Raw genomic sequence first — 23,082 nt, 5'->3', positions numbered from 1 at the left:
TGGACAGGGCAAATGGGCATCCCACAACTTGTTTCCGCTTTCCCTAGTTTTCTTGTAAATTCTTGAGCTTATTACATAACTGATCTGTCTCCTGGTTGTGACCCTTCTTGGCCATCTGCTAAGCAATGTCCTTAAAAAGTTTCTTATTACAGTGGCTTGTCACAAGAGGTTGCTATACTGTTGCCTCTCATGTGGTAAGGAGATCAAGAAAGTTATACAATGCCTTCAAGTGGCTGCTTGAACCATAGTATAATAACCCTGTTGGAATAATATCACTGTGATGCAGATATATCAAATCCAGGATCACATGTAGGGATCCAGGCCCTGTGCCTGATTTTAAGAGGTGGAGGGGACCCCAGAGCAGTGGCAGGCACACAGATAAACAATTTGGGCAGAAAAGCAAAGCAACATGGGATAGCAGTTGGAGTACTGCCAAAGTAAGATGCAGAGGAATTGCATGTGCATGAACAATAGTCGGCATTAACTCAATTCAAAGCAAATTTGCTCTATTTTGAAGGAAGAGTCCAGAATTTCTAGCACATAGAGAGTCAGTGCATTTTAATGGTTTGTGGTATGTGCATAGACACATTTTTAATGTGCACCAACATGCATTAGTGCAAATGAATGTCATAAGGCCTGCCGTTGGTTCTTCCTTGCTCCTGAAGGAAAATTTTCTACTGCTGGACTATACTATCAGTGAACTATGGCTCATCACAGAGTGAGCCAGGTACTCCGAACAGTAGTTATGGAGATATTAGGGATTCTTTCTCCATCCATCATTCACCCTTTTGATGCAAGGAGGGCATGAACTGGCGAGTAGCATTACTTACCATGACATAGTTTTAGCCAACATCAAGGTAAATGTGTTGAGGTAAAAGGGTTAGAAGGTTTCTCCCTCTTACTTTCATGAGGGTGCACACAGTCCAAATCTCAATCTAGCCCAATACACATTGCAGAAAGTGCCCCTTATATACAGTGCATGTTTCTTTGAGTGGTAGCACATTTCCTTCTCCACAATGTGCCATACCAATATTTATCAAATCAAAGTGGTTTTTAATTGGAAGTAATTTTCTTCATAAAAAAGTCATTAAAAGGAGGTGAATCATCATTAAATAAAACATATCCCTCTTGTGCTGTCACATTTACTCATTGTAATAAGATTTTTGGCCTGGAAGCCACCTATGAGATTGAGCTCTGCAACAGATGTTTGCCTTTGCCACTGGGTCTTCAGTGTGATTAAAAAAATAAAAACAAAACCAAGAAACCCTCCCTGAATATTCCATGTTTAGAATAAACAGAAACAATCCTTAGTCATTTTATGAGAAGCTGATGCTCAAACATAGGACACATAGAATGTATTTGTATTTAGAAGCATCCTAAAAAACAAAGCATTTTTAAACATTCTATGAAGCTGATAAGGTTGTTTTTTTTAAGCACATTCAAAAGGCTAAAAAGCATTTTTATTTTAAGAACTAGATTTTGATAGCTTTACTTGTCTTCAATAGCACTCAAGAGCTGAAGTGGCCCCATTGGCCTACATTTTCAGAAAATGACTAGTGATTTTGGTAGCATCAGTTTTTAAGTACAAAATTTCAGATATCTTGAAGAGCCATGATTTTCAGAGCGTGCTAATCACTCACCCAGAATCTGTATTTATAAAGTTGCCCATTTGCTTTCTGCCAAGTTGCCTGGAATGCTGGATCAGCGATTCAAAACTAGTCAGAATTATAAACTTGCCTAAACACTTATTAAACATGATAGAATAAAATGAGCAGACAAATTACAAGTGGGTAAAATATTGTGATATGTTATGTAGAAAGTCAGACTAGATTATCAGAATGATCTCTTCTTGCCTTAAAGTCTATTCAGGAAAGAATGAATTTCAATTTTCAACTCCATTTAAATGTGGAATATTAGGAAAACTATGGGAATTGTTGGAAGAGAGGGAGAACAGGAAAATGGGACATAGGAGGGCATTAGAGGAGCATAAAGTATAAGCAATCTTTGGAGCTTACACTTCTATTTGGTTAGTCATTTGCTTGTTTTTCCCTTCAAACTCGAAACAAGCCAGAGTACACTAATGATATCAGAAATATTGCAATTACAGTGGTGATTATAGGGCACTGAGTTGGGAGGACACCCATAGAATACCATTCCTTGCTGCTTGTTATATCTAGTTGAGTGGACATGTACACCATACCATTACTCAAAGAATGCATATATAAAGCTAGTTGAGCTCTCTCATTAAACTGTTGACAAATTTAGTCTTTTAACCCCTCATATCATAATTCTTACTGCAGAAGGTTGCAGAGTCTAAAAACTACAAAGATATTTGTTATAAAGCCATAACTGAGCAGAATAAAAAAATCTCAAACAAAATCCATTTCAATTAATTCCCAAAGAATATATTTGCAAAGGACCACAACCAGTTAGTTCTGAGCTATTTAAACCACACTTTTATTTCATTATTTTTACAGAATCTCTCAGAGAATGCTGAATGAGTGAACAAAGTACATATTGTTAAACATACCTGTGGATAAATTAATTGAATGCCTATCGGATGCATCTATATCTCTCACTGAATTTAAAAACAGTTAAGTGTATCTATCAGTAGAACATGCTATGGTGATATGTTCAAACGGAAGTATCAACATGCACCTTACTCTCATGTTAAAAAAAGAAGAAGAAATTGTCACATGATTTATGATATAAAAAGTTATCAGGATTATTGTCAGAAGGATGAAAAATTGCAGCTCTGTGTTAGAAAAAGTAATTTTTAGATTAATTATACCCTAGTTACAGAAAAATTGATGAGAGATATTTTTGAGGTTTCTTATTTTGAAGATACGTGGTTTCAAAGCAGAAGTTACCTTCATTCTAAGATATTCCTTGGCTCCAACAGTCACTTTACCAAAAAACAAGTTACATTGTTCCATGCTTTTTCTAGAGGAGAACATAAATCAAGCTATGGATATTTAAATCAATCGTCTTCCATTTTATTTCTCATCTTTTTAACATGATGCTTCCTACATATAGAAACAAAGAATGGCCCCAGATTCTTGCCCCTTAGCTGATGACTTTGTCCAAATATTGTGACATTATTTCTTCTCTGACATTATAAAATATAATTTCCTTTCAGTCAAGGTACTTATACACCAAGGGCTATAAATGCTAACCAAGCAAATCTATAATAGATGCAGTCTAGAATGGTCAGTGCACTAAGTCATATCCTCCATAGTGCCCCCAGTTGTATTACTGAACCATTTATTTCTATCCATGGCAGTGACCTCAATGTAAACATGGGACTAGTTCCATTGACTTCAATGGCACTAGTCCTGGAGTCCTCTGTGAAAAGCGGAGTTCATGCTTGAATGTTTTTCTGATCAGGGATAGATTTATGCTCCTAAAATTCTGCATATACCTCATTGTTTGCTGAGCTAGAGCCCTTACACCTAAATATTAGCACACTGTGGACACGAATGCTACAATGTGTCGATGGTATAACAGATCTAAACCCTACCATCCCTGGACAGGCTGCTACATAATTAAGTGCAGTGGAATTTGCCTGTTCCACAGGATCCATGTGTTTGCTGGCTTGCATTTGAAGGACAGCAGAATACAGGCTTGCCAATTTTTTGACCAACTATATCCCTTTGCACTCAAACCACTTGTGGTCATTGAACACAATGAAGCACATTAGGCAGACATGTCTGCCAAAACCCTCTTGAGAGGTATGGCATGATTCCATCTGCATGCCAATACCCCATTCATCCTGTTGTACTCTTGTACAAAAATCTATATCGGTGTACAACAACCTTTTTCTTCCAGTGGGCCCACAGCACAGGATTTAGCCCTATAATTGTCATCAAGCTGGGAAATAATATAGAGTCATGTCCTTGTAATAAGCCAGATATATAGCTGTATGGAACTCTGCAACAATTCTGTGTCTATCTAGTACTTTTCTATAGATTTATGACAAACATTTATTTCATCAGCACATAGGCTCATGGTTCCTTTGTCCAACACTATAATTCTAACAAAACAAGCCAGAATAATGAGCTGAGAGCACAATGATGTTGCAATCAGTTAGGCCTATTCAGAATCCATCCAGCTGTCGCCATGCTTAACCATGCACTCACACATACCAGAATGCAGAGGAAACTTGTGATCTTTGGCACGGGGAAAGCTCCATCACACATTCTAAGGTGATTAAAAGACTATTTCCTCATTTGGGTCTTTAGTGAGGTGTGCTTTTTCAAGTCAGGTCAACTACATTTCAGCTGCATTTGTTCAGGGTTTCTTTTTTCCTCCATATGGAGATGCATTTTTAAAATATTCTATCAAACTAATATGTAGTGCCTAGACACCCTTTTCTGCAGAATCTGAACTGTTACCCTTTGCAGGATGCCAACACAAGTTTGTGTGATGCAGGAAGACATACTCTTCGGGTATTAAAAGTGGAATTAACACTTACCTGGCAGGCTGAAGGTACTAATTTGTCACCGATTGTGGGCGATTTCCTGGTGCACATTAATGCTGTACTATTCCAAATTGGACTATATTAACACGTAATGGGAAATGTTTAGCGAGAGAGAGCAGGGTACACACATGCCAATTAATTCACACTTAGTGTGGACTAAGTCCTGGGCTGGTGACCAGTGTTCCCTCTAAGCTGCTTGGCAGTACAGCTTCACAGCCCCACCCAGTCAGTCAGCTCTGTGCAAGGATCCTTGAGCCTCTGAGTGGGCAGGGCTGATTAATCACCTGTGAAGCTGTGCTGCCCCACAGCTTAGAGGGAACACTGCTGATGACAGACTTCACTGGACCCTGTGCAGTGTGAGTAGGGGGTAGCGGGGCTTGGCTCCATGCCCCTGGAAGGGACATGGGACAGTTAGCCCTGAGCACCTCCTGGACTGCACCAAACCTCCCCCTCAGCATTGCCTGGCTAGCTCTGTATGGGGCTCTGGTGGGAATTATAGGGCCTGTGGCTTCAGCTGCCTCTGCTACTGTGGTAATGGTGGCAGCGGCCCAGAACCCCAAACTCCTTTAGATCCCTGGTCAACTGCTCCTCTTTTTTCCTCTCCCCTGTCCTCATCAGTAGCCCTGACAAGATCACCTCAGCTGAGATAAATCAGCTGACTTCAGTGGATCTTAGCAGATTTAACCCAGGTGACAATTTAGCCCACTGAATGTGATTGACTCCTTTGCCCATTTAACATTCTCCATCACTATTGGTTTTATAACCTTTGCCCTGACAGACGTCTGTGGCTATATCTGGAGATGTCCCATTCATCTCTTTAGCCCGTTCACACTACCTATGTTTTGGTTAGCTTTACAATTAAAAAATCCAGGGGAGGGGCATAATGATGGTATATACAGTATCCTTCATTTGGCCAAATGATATTTTCTTTTCCAGAACCTTTGCACTTTGTGTGCATGGGACGTGTAACAATTTCATATCCCTTTCATGACCATGGAAGAACCATTTCCATGTGAAAATGGAGACAAGACCCCAAATCACCACAGGTGGATTTAGGAAGGATTTAGGGCTGGTTACTCAACAGGTTTGAGTCAGCATAGTGTTTATGGCGTAAGATGTTCTGCTTTGCCTTTAGGAGGGTTCAGTAGGGTGACATTTGCGAAAAGTATTGGGTATTTGCCTACCTTTACTCCCACAAAGCACTGAAGTCAGTGACCACTTAGAAGAGGTAGGCCGATACTGAGTGCTTTAGAAAATTCCACTGATATTGTTCAGGCTAAATTAGGGCTTTGAAGAAAATTGATTCCAATGAGATAAAGGAACCACCTAATTTTGTATTTGGACCTGAGGCTTTATTTACTTGGATCCAATTATATTATTTTGATAAAAATAATTTAGAAATATATACAAGGCGCTTGAGGGACTAGTGGAGATTAAGCTCTGATTTGAAATTTCATTTTAGGGATGGTTCTTCAGTTTAAATCAATTGACTCAGTTTCATCTTTATATTCCTCTGATATCTCATCCTCATAAAATATTGTCTGGAAAAGAAAACTAAACCAAACAAAAACTAGGACGTGAATGTAAGGCCAAGAATGAGGATTAGACAAGAATACCTGGAAATCCGCAGAAGAGGGATTTGCAGCTCACTGACAAGCTTTCTCTTGCTCCCACATCCATAGGACATTTGGATAGGCCTTAGTTGGGGAGCATGGTCTGAATGTGTGTGAAAATGCCAGGAAATAACTGCTTTACATGAATCTACTCTCTTCAAATACAACAAACAGTGGTAGATTTGCAGTGGATATCCAGGTACTTGAGTTAATGCCACTAGAAGCTGTATCAGTTCCCCCCTGCAGCTGCTGCCTGCTTACAAATGCAATGCATCGTGCCAGTCAATGGCTTTCCCAGGGAAAGCATAATCTAGAAATGGGCACTGGGGAATGGTATCCCACTGTGCCACTTCCCCACTGTCTTCAGAAATGGGCTTAGTGCTCCTCTCACAATCAGGTAAACACTTCCTCCACCACGACAGAATCTTATACTCTTCCAGATTTTCCCCACCCCCTCCATGGTTTTTTCTGCAGGAGGAGTGTCCTTAGGCACAAAATGGGAGGAAGATGGCTTATTGTGGAAGCACTGGATAAAGACTTAGAAAAATTGAGTTCCATTCTCAGCTCTGACAGAACATTGCGATGTGAATTTGAGCACATCTCTTTCACTTTTGTGCCTCAGAGCCGCTGCTGTAAGAAGAGGGAGTGATAATTTCCCCCACTTTTTAAAAGAAATCTTATCTACTTGGATTATTAGGGCATCAGTGTGGGGACTGTATTATATATAATATATAGCAGGATGGGTCTCCCGTCCTGATTGGGGCTTCCAGGCACATCTACAATATAAACAATTATGACAACATTATGTACTATATCAGTGTTGTCAGACAGGGAGTAAAGTTCACCTCTCAGTCATGCTGGTGTAAATCAAATGTAATTCCACTGAAGTTAAAGGAAGATTGATGAGAGAGGAGAATCAGATCCAACAGTTTCTTCTGCCTAGTCTTTTGGAAAACTCAAGTTAAAGCCATAATTTTTACACTTGCTATTTTCCCCCAGTATCATAATTTCATAAATCTTGACTAAGGAACTGGGAGCCTCATAAATATTGTACTTGCTTTCTCAGTGAGATCTGTTATAGTCTAAAACTATTCACAGTGTTATTTTTCAGATCAACCATATATAGGGAACATCTACACTGTGGGGGTTTTCCAGAATGTCTCCGGTATCCCAGAAAATTCCACCGTGTCCAAGGAACACGTTTACTCTTCCACTCTTTTTTGCAGAAGAGCAAAAGGTTCTTTTGGGGAGCCCTGTGTAACTCTTCTGCCAGGTAGTGCCAGCAGCAGCCAGAGCTGGGTTCAATATCTAGGGGTCCCTTTTCATCCATCTCACATAGAACCAGCTTGAGCCCCCACCCAGTATCCTGTGGAATTCACACATCCCTGGGTGCCTCTGAGAGGCAATGCTTCCCCACTCGCAAGCACAGAGTCTGAGTGTAGAAAAGAAACTTTTAAAGAAAGAGGGAGAGAGGTTACATGGCATTAGCTTGGGAAAATACCACAAACAGAGTTCATAACCCTGCACGAGTAACTGTCCCAGCTCAAATAGATTTGCCTCTCAGGCTTACTAGTCCAACAATGTAAGGGTCCCATTCACTTACCCAAACTTTCTCCATACCTCACTTCAAATGCCCCACTTACAGCTCTGTCCAGTCAGTGCAGACCCTGACACATCACCCTGATGACTCCACTCATCGAGCCTGAGGCCATGCCACTTTGTGCTGCTCCTGTGGTGTGCTAGCTCTTCCAGCTGCTTCTTTTGCTGGCTGCCTGCTGCTGCTCCTACAGGCCACCCACTGGTCGCTCCCACCAACCGCTTTGCTGGCCACAATGGGTCTGGCTACAGGCCAAATCAGTGACCTCAGCTCTTAGTGATTTCAACTCTTTAGCCACCACCTAGGCTGGCAAAAGATTCCAGCTCCCACTGGAATAACAAAAAGACTCCGGATGGAGTCTGCTTTAGGGCTTTCCTTAGAACGGGTGGGGGGTGGGAGAGAAAAAGGCAGGTTGAACCAGTATTACAGCTCACACCTGGTAGGCATGAAGTAGGCTGGCTCAAGCCCTTTCCCCCCAAACTCAGTTCACTCAACTCTGGAAGGGGGCTGCTTGTTTATCTGAGACCCCTAACAATGATGGCGTCTCTCCTGAAAGCACTGGTGTCATGTTTTACAGTTCCCACATTTAGGAGCAGCATGGTTTGTGACTCCACAACAGCCCAAATTAGTTACAATACATCACATTCCATTCTAAAAAACGATCCTCCATCAGCCCTGCATGAATTGGATTTACATAATGACACCCCAGATTCCTTCCCCATCCCAGCATGAGCTGTATTTACCTATCAACAGTTAATTATCTTGCAGGGCTAAACAACTTCAGCTGGCTGCATTGCAAACAGTCCTTCAGACCCCTGGCTTACATCTGTATACTTCGTTCTATGAGGGATAAGGGCTCTGCCGAAAGAGGAGGCTTTTCTGCCATTTGGCCACATCTAGACGGGGCCAAATGGCAGAAAAAGCCTCTTCTAGAAAATTGACTAGAAAAAGCTACGCAAATTGTGGTGCTCAATTTGCAGAGCTTTTTCCAAAAAAAAAAAAAACAACCCCAAACAAACCTATAGTGTAGATCTAGCCATAATGTAGTGAATGTAATTTTAAAATAATTTCAGTGGGACCAGGATTGGGTCCTAAAGATACTTTTAATCAATAGGTGGGTTGTTGGTTTTTTTATGACATGATTACTGTTGAAAAGGACAGACACGGTAAGATTTTCTACTGCTTTCTGAAAAAAAAGAAAAGCCACTTGAGGTACATGAAAGTAGTGGTGGATAATTAGGTATTGGCAATTTGGAGGAGAGAAAACCTTGTTCAGCAACATAATACAATTATACAAAAGCTCTCAGAAAAAGAATCTGATCTACAGAGGAGAATGGGAAGTGCTTGTGATTCTTAGGGGAGGAGTCCATACAAAACAGAAAGAATAGAGACAACCCTCCATGTTTAAATCTATAGGAGCTATGGACTAGCCCATCTATTTGCGCTTGCTGAGTAGCCAGTCAATGTCAATCCATTTTACAGAAAAAAACTTTAAAGACGCTACTGTCACTTTTGAACTTGACAAGCACTTGCATGTAGATGCATGTAGTTGGGATTGGTCCTGCCTTGGGCAGGGGGCTGGACTTGATGACCTCCTGAGGTCTCCTCCAGCTCTATGATTCTGTGATTCTATGTGATTGGATTGGTCATGAAGATCTGTGCACATCAGAGTAAATGAGACTCTTTAGAGAATATTGATTTTCTGAATAAGAGAAAACATCCAGCTGAATAGGCTCTTGGACAATTGTTTGTAGTCAGTCAATCAAGATTAAAAAAAAAAAAGAGTTCCAAATATTTTGGAGAAATGGTTTAATTTCAACCATGCTCAGACTGAACCCTGCCAGGTTTCCATCAGAAACAAGAATAACTGCCTCGGAGACTGCATCGGAGTAAGGAAAACAGGACTTTAAGCTCTGATCTATAGGAGGGCGTTATTTTGAAATAACCCCCTTATGTCAAACATATAAGTGGAGCATCCACATGAACAAGCCTGTTATTTTGAAATACCGGGCCGCTCATTTTGAAATCTGTACTCCTGCTTTTCTTGGGGAATAATGCTAATTTTGAAATTGTTATTTTGAAATAGCGTTAGTGTGGACGTTCTGGTGCTGCTCGTTCAAAATAATTGGCCTCTGGAAGCCTCTTGCAGCTGCAGTTCATAGAATCATAGAGCTGGAAGAGACCTCAGGAGGTCATCAAGTCCAGCCCCTTGCCCAAGGCAGGACCAATCCCAACTAAATCAACCCAGCCAGGGCTTTGTCAAGCCAAGACTTAAAAATGTCTAGGGATGGAGATTCTATTACCTCCCTAGGGCACCCTAATATACCATTAGCCTTCTTGGCTACCAGGGCACACTGTTGACTCATATCCAGCTTCTCATCCACTGTAACCCCCAGGTCCTTTTCTGCTGAACTGTTACTTAGCCATTTAGCCCCCAGCCTGTAACAATGCTTTGGATTCTTCCATCCCAAGTGCAGGACTCTACACTTGTCCTTGTTGAACCTCATCAGGTTTCTTTTGGCCCAATCCTCTAATATGTCCAGGTCACTCTGGACCCTATCCCTGCCCTCCAGCGTATCTACCTCTCCCCCTTGTTTAGTGTCATCTGCAAACTTGCTGAGGGTGCAATCCATCCCCTCAACCAGGTCATTAGTAAAGATGTTGACCAAAACCGGTCCAAGAACTGATCCTTGGGGCACTCTACTAGAAACCAACTGCCAATCTGACATTGAGTCGATGATCACTACCCGTTGGGCCCGACAGTCTAGTCAGCTTTCTATTCATCTTACAGTCCATTTATCCAATCCATACTTCCTTAACTTGCTGGCAAGAATATTGTGAGAGACAGTATCAAAAGCTTTGCTAAAGTCAAGGTATATCACATCCACTGACTTCCCATATGCACAGGGCCAGTTACCTCATCATAGAAGCTAATCAGATTGGTCAGGCACGACTTACCCTTCGTGAATCCATGTTGACTATTCCTGATCACTTTGCCCTCTTCCAAGTGCTTCAAAATAGATTCCTTGAGGATCGCCTCCAGGATTTTTCCGGGGACTGAGGTAAGGATGACTGGTCTGTAGTTCCCTGGATTGTCTTTCTTCCCTTTTTTAAAGATGGGCACAACATTTGCCTTTTTCCAATCATCCGGCATCTCACCCAATCTCCACAAGTTTTCAAAGATAATGGTCAAAGGCTCCGCAATGACACGTGCCAACTCCCTCAGGGTATGTCTACACTACAGCACTAATTCGAACTAACTAAATTCGAATTAGTTAATTCAAACTAAGCTAATTCGAACTAGTGCATCTAGACCTAAAAACTAGTTCGAATTAGCATTTTGCTCATTCGAACTAGCATGTCCACATTGAGTGGACCCTGAAATGAGGTTAAGGCTGGCCGGAAGCAGTGCCGGCAGGGCATCAGATTAGGACTTTGAGCGTGGAGTTGCTGTCTCAGGCAAGCCGAGGGCTGTGCTTAAAGGGACCCGACCCCAACTCTGGACAGACCATTCTCAGGGGTTCCCTGCTCGCTTGTCTAACTCGATGAGGGACAGCAAAGCAGTCCTCGCTTGGAGTGCCCTGAATGCCCACACTAGGCACATCACAGCACTTGGCCATCAGCCCGGCTGCACTTGCCGCAGGCTGCCATTGGGGGGGGAGGTCAATCGGGGGGCTGCAGAAGAGTTTCCACCACGAGGAGCCCACAGAGCCACCCCAGTCCTCCCCATCGGGGTCTCATACCCCATTCCTCCCTCACATCCTTCCACTTACCCCTCCCTAGCCCCCCTTCCTGATGTACAAAATAAAGGATACGTGTTCAAAAATAGAAACTCTCTTTATTTAATAAAACTCGGGGAGACTGGGAAAAGGAGGTGGGAGAGGAGAAGAGAGAGGGTGGGAGAGGGGAGGAGGAAACCCGTTAGGAGGGAGCTGGAAGGGGGAAGCCACGGGAAGAAGGAGGAGGGGAAGTATCAAACATATCTTCAGTACTGTGTACAGATGTGATCTCCTCACCCCAGAAAAGATACTTTGGCCTTGGAAAAGGTTCAGAAAAGGGCAACTAAAATGATCAGGGGGTTGGAACAGGTCTCACATGAAGAGAGGCTAAAGAGAATGGGACTTTTCAGCTTAGAAAAGAGGAGACTGAGGGGGGATATGATAGAGGTCTATAAAAGCATGAGTGGTGTGGAGAAGGTACATAAAGGTACATAAAGTTCTTCATTAATTCCCATAATAGAAGGACACCAAATGAAATTAATGGGTAGTAAGCTTCAAACTAATAACAGAAAGTTCTTCTTCACAAAGCACATAGTCATCCTGTGGAACTCCTTGCTGCAGGAGGCTGTGAAGGCTAGAACTAGAACAGAGTTTAAAGAGAAGTTAGATATAGTCATGGAGGTTTAGTCCATGGAGTGGTATTAGCCAGGGGGCAGAAATGGGGTCCCTGGCCTCTGTTTGTGGAAGGCTGGAGATGGATGGCACAAGACAAATGGCTTGGTCATTGTCTTCGGTCCATCCCCTCCAGGGTACCTACTGTTGGCCACTGTCGGCAGACAGGCTACTGGGCTAGATGGACCTTTGGTCTTACCCAGTACAGCCATTCTTATGTTTTTATGTTCTAAGCTCAGGGCTCAGGGTCGGGGTCTCACTGGACCACCTTGATTTTCATGCAAACCTGCTTCTGGGTGGCCAGGCTGGCAGCTATCCTGCCCTAGACGGCCACTTTCCTGTGCCTAGTGCGGCGGTCATGGACGTTGGAGGCTTCCCCCCAAACCTCAATGAGGTCCACGATGTCCGCACTAGACCAGGCGGGCGCCCGCCTCTTGCGGCCCTGGGCAAGCTCCTGGGAGCCGCCAGCCTGGTCCCAGGAAGAGGCGGAGGGCTGGGTGTCAGCGGGTGGCTTGCTCGTGCTGTGCCAGGTGCAGGGTCTGCTGGCTGGCTGCTGGCAGACTTGCACCTGGCATAGGCACCGTAGCCAGACCATGCCCCTTTAAGGGCTCCGGGGACGGGAGGGGGGCAGACGAGTTTCCCTGGTGGTGCCCAGAGTGGCCACCAGGGCAAGCTGGGGAGGGTTAGCCTCCCACTAGTTCGAATTAAGTGGCTACACAGCCCTTAATTCGAACTAGGCGTTAGTCCTCATAGAATGAGGTTTATCTAGTTCGAATTAAGCGCTCCGCTAGTTCGAATTAAGGTCAAACTAGCGGTTTGCCTGTTTAGTGCCTGTGAAAGTTAATTCGAACTAACGGCTGTTAGTTCGAATTAACTTTGTAGTGTAGACATACCCTCAGTACCCTCGGATGCATTAAATCCGGACCCATGGATTTGTGTATATTTAGCTTTTCTAAATAGTTCCTAACTTGTTCTTTCCCCACCAAGGGCTGTCAACATCCTTCCCAAACTGTGTTGCCTAGTGCATTTGTCTAGGAGCTGACCTTGTCTGTGAAGACAGAGGCAAAGAAAGCATTGAGTATAGTTCGGTCCATCTGGCAGCTCCACTGCACCCCTTGTCCTGTGGAGTTTAAAACACCAGGCAGCAGGAGAAGTGCTTGTCCCACGTGGTGAACTGTGAAAGCCCCATGTGACACAGCAGCAACCGAGGCAGCAATGAGTGACTCCAATGCTCCCACAGAGTCTCCCATGGCAGCCAGCACTGCAGCTGCTCCCTCGGCTGCCACTGGCCAGGGATGCAGGAAAGCTCCTCTGTGGACTGGTGTGGAGATCCCAGACTTCATTGAGGTCTGGGGGAGAAGACCGACCTCCAGGATCTCTGCACCAGGAAGAGAAATGTGGACATCTATGGCTGGATCGCTGCTAGCCTGGCTGACAAAGGCTACACCCGGACACTGGACTAGGTCTGTATGAAAGTGAAGAAGCTCCGGCAACCCTATTACAAGGCCAGGGAACAGAGCAGATGCTCCAGGATAGCACCGCACACCTGCCACTACTTCAAGCAGCTGGGTGCCATCCTGGGAGGGGGAGCCAGTCATTTCCCCCACTGTCATCGATTCCGGCCAGGACACAGCCAGCGTCAGCCTGCAGGAGGGCAGGGTGGCAGACAAAGAGAATGAGGAAGAGGAAGTTGAGGAGGAGTCCAGCCAGGTGACTATGTCCACCAGCCAGGACCTGCTCCTCAGCATAGAGCCAGTCTCCGCCCATCCCAGGATGTCTCCCAGGCTTCATAGGAGTCACTGCAGGTAAAATCTATAACTTTCTTTATCTACATGTGGGAGCAGGTGATGGGCTGCAAGGGGCAGTGCACTCCTCCTCTCTGGCTGCCTCCAGACTGCATCCCTCTGTTGGCAGAGGGATGCAAATCAAACACTTTGAAAGTGCAAACGAGCCAGGGATTTAAATATCCTGGGCTTCATTTGCATACTCATGTTTGGGCGCTGTGCCGATCAAGCACCGTTCCAAAAGTGAAAGTAAAGTCTAGCTGCGGCTCTGCCGACAGCAGGGAGCTTTTCGATAGATCCTGTACTCCTCATTTTGGGTACGTCTAGACTACAAGCCACTTTTGAAAAGGAGTGTCTAGACAACAAGATGATTTTTTGAAAAAGCGGCTCGCTTTTCCGAAAGAGAGTCTAGGTGCTCTCTTTCGAAAAAGCCCTGTTTTCATGCAATAGAGCCTTTTTTAGAAAGATGACTTTCGAAAAAAGGCGCTATTCCTCATAGAATGAGGTTTACTGCCGTCGACAAAACCGCCATGTTCTTTCAATTTACTGTCAACAGAACGCGGCAATAGTCTAGATGCAGGTAAAGTTTTTTTGAAAAAACACCCCTATAGTCGAGACACACCCTTTTTGAGGAGTACAGGATCTGCCAAAAAATCTCTGCACTCTCCACCCTGACAGAAAAGTCTCCCTCTTTTTCTCACACAAGTTGTGGAGCACACAGCAGACCACCACCACGAATGGGATGTTTGTGCTTGCTGAGGTAGGGGATGGTGAGGAGACTCCTGAACCTCCCCTTTAAATGGCCGAACGCACATGGTCATGTGGCACCTGCTCAGCCTGCCATTTAAATACTCCTTGTTGGGGTTCAAGCTGCCCATATAGAGCTGTGTTGCCCAGGATGACTGGTTCTATCCACCTCGCTGATGCTGATGGTGCAGCTGGGGGAAAAAATGCCAGCGTATATCTTTCAAAACAGGCAGGAGTTCTGGAAGATGCAGGTGTCATGCACCTTTCCCAACCACCCGATGTTGATGTTGGTGAAGTGCCCCTTGTGATCCACTAGGGCCTGAAACACCATGGAGAAGTATCCCTTTCTGTTGATAAAGTCTGAGGCACAGTAGTCAGGAGCCAGACTGGGGATGTGCATGCAGGCTATGCCCCTCCACCCTGTAGTTGGGGAAACCCATGGTGTCAAAGCCATCCATGATGCTGTCAACATTTCCCAGAGTGATGACCTTCCATAGAAGCATCTGGTTGATGGCCTTTGCTATCTGTATGAGCATGGCCCTGACTGTGGATTTCCCCATGCTGAAATGGTTCTCAATGGAGCAGTAGCAGTCTAGTGTGGCGAGCTTCCAGAAGGTGATGGCTACACACTTCTGCACAGGGATGGTGGGTTGCATGTAGGTGTCCCATCTCCTGAGGGGAGGGGCGAGCCACTCCCAGAACTCAAGAAAGGTGGCCTTCTATACATGGAAGTTGTGAGGCCACTGCTGGTCATCCCATACCTGCAGGATGATGTGGTCCCACCAGTCTCAGCTCATCTCCTGCCACCAGAAATGGCTTTCTGCAGTGTCCAGAGGGCTGGGGGACACACACAGCAATAGAAATGCCAGGATCTGAGTGAGCAAGGCCTGCAGTCCATGCTGGGGTTGGTCCTGGAGGTCCTGGTCCTTGTCCTCCTGGACCAGCATGCGGGCAGTCTAGAAGTACTGCCCACAGGTCCGTGAGCCTGGCCCTGCTTTGCAGCAGCTCTGGCTCCAAGCTGTGAGTGCTGTGGTGTCTGCCAGGGCAACCAGAGCCTGATAAGGTGCATGCCCACTGCGTCCCTTTTGTGTCCTGCGAGCAGGGAGGCAGTGGAGGAGCGGCATGTGAGACGCGGCCATAGAGAGGCGCTCCTGTAACCACGCGTCGCTGCTTACCTGACTAAGCAGCCACAGGGAGTGTCCGCTCCCCTTGTGCCCTCCCCATAGTGTTTCTGAGGGCTCTAAATCCGACACAGGCTCCAATCTGTGTGGACATGGTATTTTGGACTAATTCTAACTATTTTCAGTGCTTTCCCTTAAGGGGTTTCCGCTATTTCGATTTTGTTTAATTGGGAGTTGTTAATTTTTTTTTAGTCATTTTGAAATCATTTCCTAGTGTAGACATGCCCTCAGAATCCACAGCACTTGGGCAGGAGAACTGTCCTGGAGACAGAACTCCATTCCCCTTTGCAGAGAATGTCAAAATGTTTAGATTTTCTTCCAAATCAGAATAAAATCCAGTTTTGAAATATTTGAATTCTTCATGAAATGGACTTGCCTTTCTCAGTCCAGCTCCATGTGTAAGCTCAGGTCCCAATGTAAAATCTTAGCCCTACTGAATGTAGTCACAGGACTTTCAGTGAGGACAAGATTTCACTCCTACACTTTTTTCCTATGTTAGTGAAGATCATTTTCCAGATTGAAATATTTCAGCACAATACTTCATACAGGTAAAGATAGCTTTCTTGGCCCTATACCCCTTTTGATTTGTTCAGTATGTAAAGCCTACGTACCCAGGTTTTCAGCAGGGGAGGTTGAACCTGGATTCTTAGGGGTGAAAAGCCAACTAGCTCTTAGATAATGCTGTAGAACAGACTTCACTTTCCGTGTCAGGGTGCGTCTAAACTGCACCGTATCTCGAAATAAGCTACGCCATTTGAGCTAAGCAAATGGCGTAACTTGTTTCAAGTCAATTTCAAAATAGATTATTTTGAAATTTGGCACTGTCTACACAGCACTTATTTTGAAATAAATTGCTATTCTGAAACATCCCTTACTCCTCGTGGAATGAGGTTTTCAGGGACATTGGAATAGCAAGCCTGTTATATTTCAAAATAATGGGCATGCTCAAAAGATGTGGAATAGCTATTTCAGGATACCTCCAGTATCCTGAAATAGCGCTGCCGTGTAGACGTAGCCTCAGGGGTCTCAGTGCCTCTGAGCTACAAACACAAAGATGCAACCTGTCAGTGAAACATAGGGGTTTCATTCCTGTAATTGAACTACATGTTTAACAGCAATGGAACTTTTGATGTAAAGCTGTGCTTTTAGCCAAGGCAAGGGTGAAACTATTAGAATAATTCGCTCTAGGTTCTGAAGTATTCAAAGACTTGTGCAGATAAATTATTAGTCACTTTAAATCAAGGCTTGACCTACAATTCATATAGTTGGAAAAATATTGTAGTCTAAAACTTTCTCCTCCCCCCCCCTCAACAATAACAGCAACAAAAAACTATAGTGTGTTTCCATATGTGGCTTCGCTTTGGCTCATCAGTCCACTAGCACTCTGAAACTAATCTGCCAGTTTTCACTTTGAGAGTATTCATGTGTGAAAACTGATATTTTCATGGACATTTGTGTATTTGCTCCAGGGTGAAACATTTGCCATTTCTGTTAGAAAAAGCAGTTATTCACTGCAAGAGTTGTGAAATTCCACCTCCTGAGTACAGTCCAGAATTTCTATGCACTTACAATGTCACAGGGAGTTTTCAGTGTTTTCCTTTTCTGTCTGGGGAGGGAAAATCTTTTCACTTCATGGCAAATCTTTATTGTGAATCAGATTTTTCAATGGTGGAGGGGCTGTATTTTTTCAGTTGGCGCATCTCTGCATGTGAAGCAAAATAAGCAAACAATATTAAATGAAAAAAAATGTGAAAGCAATATGATGATTCAGTTTTAAAGACTGCTGCAGTTTTCCCAACATCAGACTCTCATTTATAGTATTCAGTGTATTCTCAGCTTGGTGGGCTGAAGTTCTGGCACAAATATTTCACATACCATAACACTAATGAGATACCTGGTGAAAACGTTGTCATTAAAATAAGGATATATCCCTCAGTAACATGAGTATGCTGTGTTGAATAAGATGTGGAATTACCACTTGTCAGTGTGGTTTGAAGCAATAATTGAGGGTTAGCATTACATCTTTGTGTCTCATTTTAAAGTGTAAAAACTCATTGGAAACAACAAAAGAAATGATGGACTAAAGAAAACTGATGTGACATCTGTTTAAGTAGGCTTATAGGGAAGAGCCAATGAAAAATGTGAAGGAAACTTATGTTGCACTAAGGATCATAAGTGTGAATTAACAAGTGTTTAAGAACTGACAAATCAGATTTTTTTTGAACAAGTAATGAGTCATTGATAGGTGAAAGTAGTGGGCTTGATTTAATTGATCATTTGAAGAAGAATTTATACAGCACTTTTGTACAAAAAGGAAAGCAACAAGATCAGTATGAATAGCACTGTATTTTTCCACGGCCGGGGGGCCATCCAAAACCATGAGTGGCAGGGTTTGCCCTTGAAACAATGCTGCTCAAGTTTCCATAGACTAGACACTCTAGCTATGACATTGCAATCCTTTCTCAGCTGCTCCTTACTGTGGTGTTCTGCCTTCTTGGCGTGTGGACCTGTCTCCCAAGGGGACCCAAATCTTTTTCTCATGGAAAGTGGCTCCTTCTGATGTATCTTTAGAGGAGATACTAGGGGCCTGCTGGGATGTGGTGTTGGAGTACATGGGCTCTGGTATTATTTCCACCACCAATCTGCTAGCAGGCCTTTGACAAGTTATTCTATCTCAATGGCTACGTCTACACTGGCCCCTTTTCCGGAAGGGGCATGTAAATTTCACGAGTCGTCGTAGGGAAATCCGCGGGGGATTTAAATATCCCCCGCGGCATTTAAATAAAAATGTCCGCCGCTTTTTTCCGGCTTTTAAAAAAGCCGGAAAAGAGCGTCTAGACTGGCCCCGATCCTCCGGAAAAAGTGCCCTTTTCCGGAGGCTCTTATTCTTACTTCAAAGACTTTGAAGTAAGAATAAGAGCCTCCGGAAAAGGGCACTTTTTCCGGAGGATCGGGGCCAGTCTAGACGCTCTTTTCCGGCTTTTTTAAAAGCCGGAAAAAAGCGGCGGACATTTTTATTTAAATGCCGCGGGGGATATTTAAATCCCCCGCGGATTTCCCTACGACGACTCGTGAAATTTACATGCCCCTTCCGGAAAAGGGGCCAGTGTAGACGTAGCCTCTGTGTTTCCCATTTCTTGTCTGTATTGTCTAATTAGATTGTCAGCTTTTTGAGGCAGGGGCTGTCTCTCTCTAATGAAAGGCGTGACTGAAATCTGTGCAACTGTGTACCCACATTCACTTACATCTAGCTAATTCAAATAACAGCAGTGAAGTTGGGGCAGCAAGCGCTAGCCTCTCAGGTACATACCCAAAGTTTCATGCAGAGGAGCAGAGGCAGTGATCTTTTGGCTTCCCTTATTCCCCAGGAAACGAGGTTTTTCAGGGATTCCAAAATTTTCCGTTAGTTGGAAAATTATTTTGAAATAGCGGATGAATTCCTTGGACATGGAGTAGCTATTTTGGGATGCCTCTGTTATGCTGAAATAGCCTTACAGTCTAGGCGTACCCTTATTTGAAGTAGCTAGATCAAAGCTAACTTGGGTAAGTCTAGAGGTCCTGCAGTCACACCTTTCATTGTAGGTAGTCACACCACAAATTTCATGGATTCAAAGACCAGACTGGATCACTGTGGTTACTTAGGCCAGGAGTGGGCTATCATTTTTTTGGGGGGGGAAGGGCACTCTACAAATTTTGGGAAGTCATCAGGGTCTGGCTTTGGCCCCCAGAAAAAGGGACGTGACCTTGGGGAGAAAGGATGGGAAATGGCTAAGTGGGAGAGCCAGGGAGGGAGACAGAGTCTGGATAAATCTTAGAAAGTGCACTGCCTCTTTAAGAATAGTAATAGAAATGCAGCCGTGTTAGTCTGTTCTAGCTGAAACAAAAAAACAGGACTATGTAGCACTTTAAAGACTAACAAGATGGTTTATTAGGTGGTGAGCTTTCGTGGGCCAGACCCACTTTCTCAGATCAAATAAGAAAATTGGCATGTCCATGTATACCAAAGGATACAATCAAAAAAATGAACACATATGAAAAGGACAAATCAAATTTCAGAACAGAGGGAGGATGAGGGATGGAGGTAAATGTCTGTGAGTTAATGATATTAGAGGTGATAATTGGGGAAGTTATCTTTGTAATGGGTAAGATAATTAGCATCTTTGTTGAGACCTAGGTGTAAAGTGTCAAATTTAAGCACAAATGACAGTTCAGAGGATTCTATTTCAAGTCTGGCGTTAAAATGTCTTTGAAGCAGGATGTAGGTAGTTAAGTCCTTGAGACAATGCCCTTTCTGGTTGAAATGGCAAGAAACTGTTTTTTCTTTGTGATCCTGTCTAATATCTGTTTTGTGGGCATTGATTCTTTGGCGAAGTGTCCAGTGTACATAGCAGATGGACACTGTTGGCACATAATAGCATAAATTATATTTCTGGATGAGCAGGAATATGTGTTCTTGATCTTATAACTCAATTGGTTAGGTCCAATAATGGTATCAGCAGAGTCAATATGTAGAAAAAGCTGGCAACGCGGTTTGTTGCAAGGGAAAGTTCCAGGGTTGGTATTAGTGTGGTATGCCCTGTGGTTGCTGGTAAGAATCAGTCCCCAATTATCACTTCTAATATCATTAGCTCACAGACATTTACCTCCCCTCCTCATCCCCCCTCTGTTCTGAAATTTGATTTGTCCTTTTCATATGTGTTCATTTTTTTGATTGTATCCTTTGATATATATGGTTGTGCCAATTTTCTTCCACTATTTGATCTGAGGAAGTGGGTCTGGCCCACGAAAGCTCATCACCTAATAAACCATCTTGTTAGTCTTTAAAGTGCTACATAGTCCTGTTTTTTGCCTCTTTAAGTAGCACCCGTCTCAGTCACCATTCATATATCAGACTGGAATAGCTTTCCTATGTGTCCCTCTCCCTGAACCCTCCTCTGCAGAGATGGAGTACAGAGCCAGGGGGATACCCTGACATCAGTGATCCCCTCTCGTCCCTCCTTCTGCACGGCTAGAAGGGGGATGCTGGGAACAGCTGGACTGTAGGATGGAGCAAGATGGGGGAGGGGTAGCTAAATACACAGGGGCTACGTCTAGACTGGCATGATTTTCCGCAAATGCTTTTAACGGAAAAGTTTTCCGTTAAAAGCATTTTCGGAAAAGAGTGTCTAGATTGGCATGGATGCTTTTCTGCAAAAGCACTTTTTGCGGAAAAGTATCCATGGCCAATCTAGACGCGCTTTTGCGCAAAAAAGCCCCGATCGCTATTTTCGCGATTGGGGCTTTTTTGTGCAAAACAAATCTCAGCTTTCTACACTGGCCCCTTTGCGCAAAAGTTTTGCGCAAGAGGGACTTTTGCCCGAATGGGAGCAGCATAGTATTTCTGCAAAAAGCACTGATTTTTTACAGTAGGAAGTCAGTGCAGAAATTCAAGCGGCCAGTGTAGACAGCTGGCAAGTTTTTCCAGAAAAGCAGCTGATTTTCTGGAAAAACTGGCCAGTCTAGACACAGCCAGGCTGTAAGAATGCAGCTCTACTTATCAGCTAGGTGGGTGGATCCAGCCCATGTGCCATATTTTGCCTACCTCTGATCTAGTCTGATTCCCTGTAGAACATCACCAAACACCTTCCCCAAAATTGCTAGTCTTTTAGAAAGACATTCAATCTTGTTTTAAAAATTGTCAACGATGTAGAATCTACCACAACCCTTTGTTAGTCGCCCCACTGGTTAACTGCTACCCTATCTTCAGTCTGAATTTGTCAAGCTTCAGCCTACAACCATTGGATCATATTATACCTTTTCCTGCTAGATCAAGTATCACCTTAAACTACATACATGTAGGTCTAATTGGTGTATCGAGGACGGCTCTAGAATTGCAAACCACTGCTGTAAGAGCGGTGGGTTCCCAGGTTCTGCCTGCAGAAAAGAGGGCTGTGCAACAAAGTTTGCAAGCAGACTCAAAGTCTGTCTGCATGCCCAGCCAACAAGACAGAGTCAGAAGGGGTGAGTTGTGCCTCTTTTTCAGGGAGCAGCTTTTGTTTCCTCCCTGCTTTTGGGTTCATGTGTAGTCTGAATTTTAAGGAATGAAATAATGTTACATTGTAACTTTCTAGGAAAATTATTTACATTTTAAAATCTACTTCTTTTGTCTGTCCTGGAGCACCTAGAACAATCAGGCCTCAAGCATGAAACATGATACAAATATGAAACATTAACATGACATCTAAGAAATGACTCAGTAAGTACTACAGGATTTGGTTCATACAAGCAGTAAGTCTATATCTAGACAGCAGAGCTATTTCAGGATACTTCCAGTATCCCAAAATAGCTATTCTGTGTCTTTTGAGCCACCCGTTATTTTGAAATATAACAGGCTCGCTATTCCGACATTCCTCCAAGCCTCATTCCACGAGGAGTAAGGGACATTATAGAACAGTGCCCAATTTCAAAATAAGCTATTTTGAAATTGACTCAAAATAAGCTATGCTATTTGTGTAGCTCAAATTGTATAGCTTATTTCAAGCTACCAGTGCAGTGTAGACACACCCTAAGGAAATAAAAAAACAGATAATTTTAAGGATAGTAAGATTATTTAGAGAAAAATACTGTGGACTAAACTTCTAACAGAGCAGGGAAAGAACTGAGTTTTACTTTTAACCCTAGAAGGCATATTAATGTCAACTTCAAATATAGATAAAAATTGGGAATTAGATAATATGACTGGACTATCATTTTACTAATTATCTTAATAACACAGGAGAGTCCATTATGACAAAATAAGTATGTAGCTAGTCCTTTCCAAAATTCCTAAAAGATTTCTTTATCCTTTTCTCTCATTTTCAAGGCCTCTGATCTGTCTGGTTATAGAAGAAAATGGAAGTGAAAGAACTAATCTACAGCAAGGAAGGCCACTATACTGTAAGTATTCCCAGTCCAAACAGAAACTGGAGGTGTTTCAAACATTTGTTGTGCAGTTTACATACCAGTTGTGCAAACCAAAGACATTTGCACAGATTTATAATAGTTAGATTCATGTGCAAAAATACTGCATGCTTAGCCAAAGTCTTGAAGCTTTTGATTCTCATGATCACTAATTACAGTTTTCCATTCTATTCTATAGCTAGTGCAAAGCAATAGATTTTAAGTGGAAGTCTGAGCACCCTTACATACATAGTTAACAGGGCTGTGATTGCTGCTCTACGGTTTATTTAAGTCTTGTGCAGTTTCAGTTCACAGGAACACATTCAGTAAGAAAAAAGGTCACACTATGAAACAGAACCCCCTAGGGAACA

This window comes from Pelodiscus sinensis, chromosome 8, assembly GCF_052426305.1.
Source record: "Pelodiscus sinensis isolate ZL-2025 chromosome 8, ASM5242630v1, whole genome shotgun sequence".
Classification (NCBI taxonomy): Eukaryota; Metazoa; Chordata; order Testudines; family Trionychidae; genus Pelodiscus; species Pelodiscus sinensis.
Note: the sequence above shows the minus strand (reverse complement) of the source record.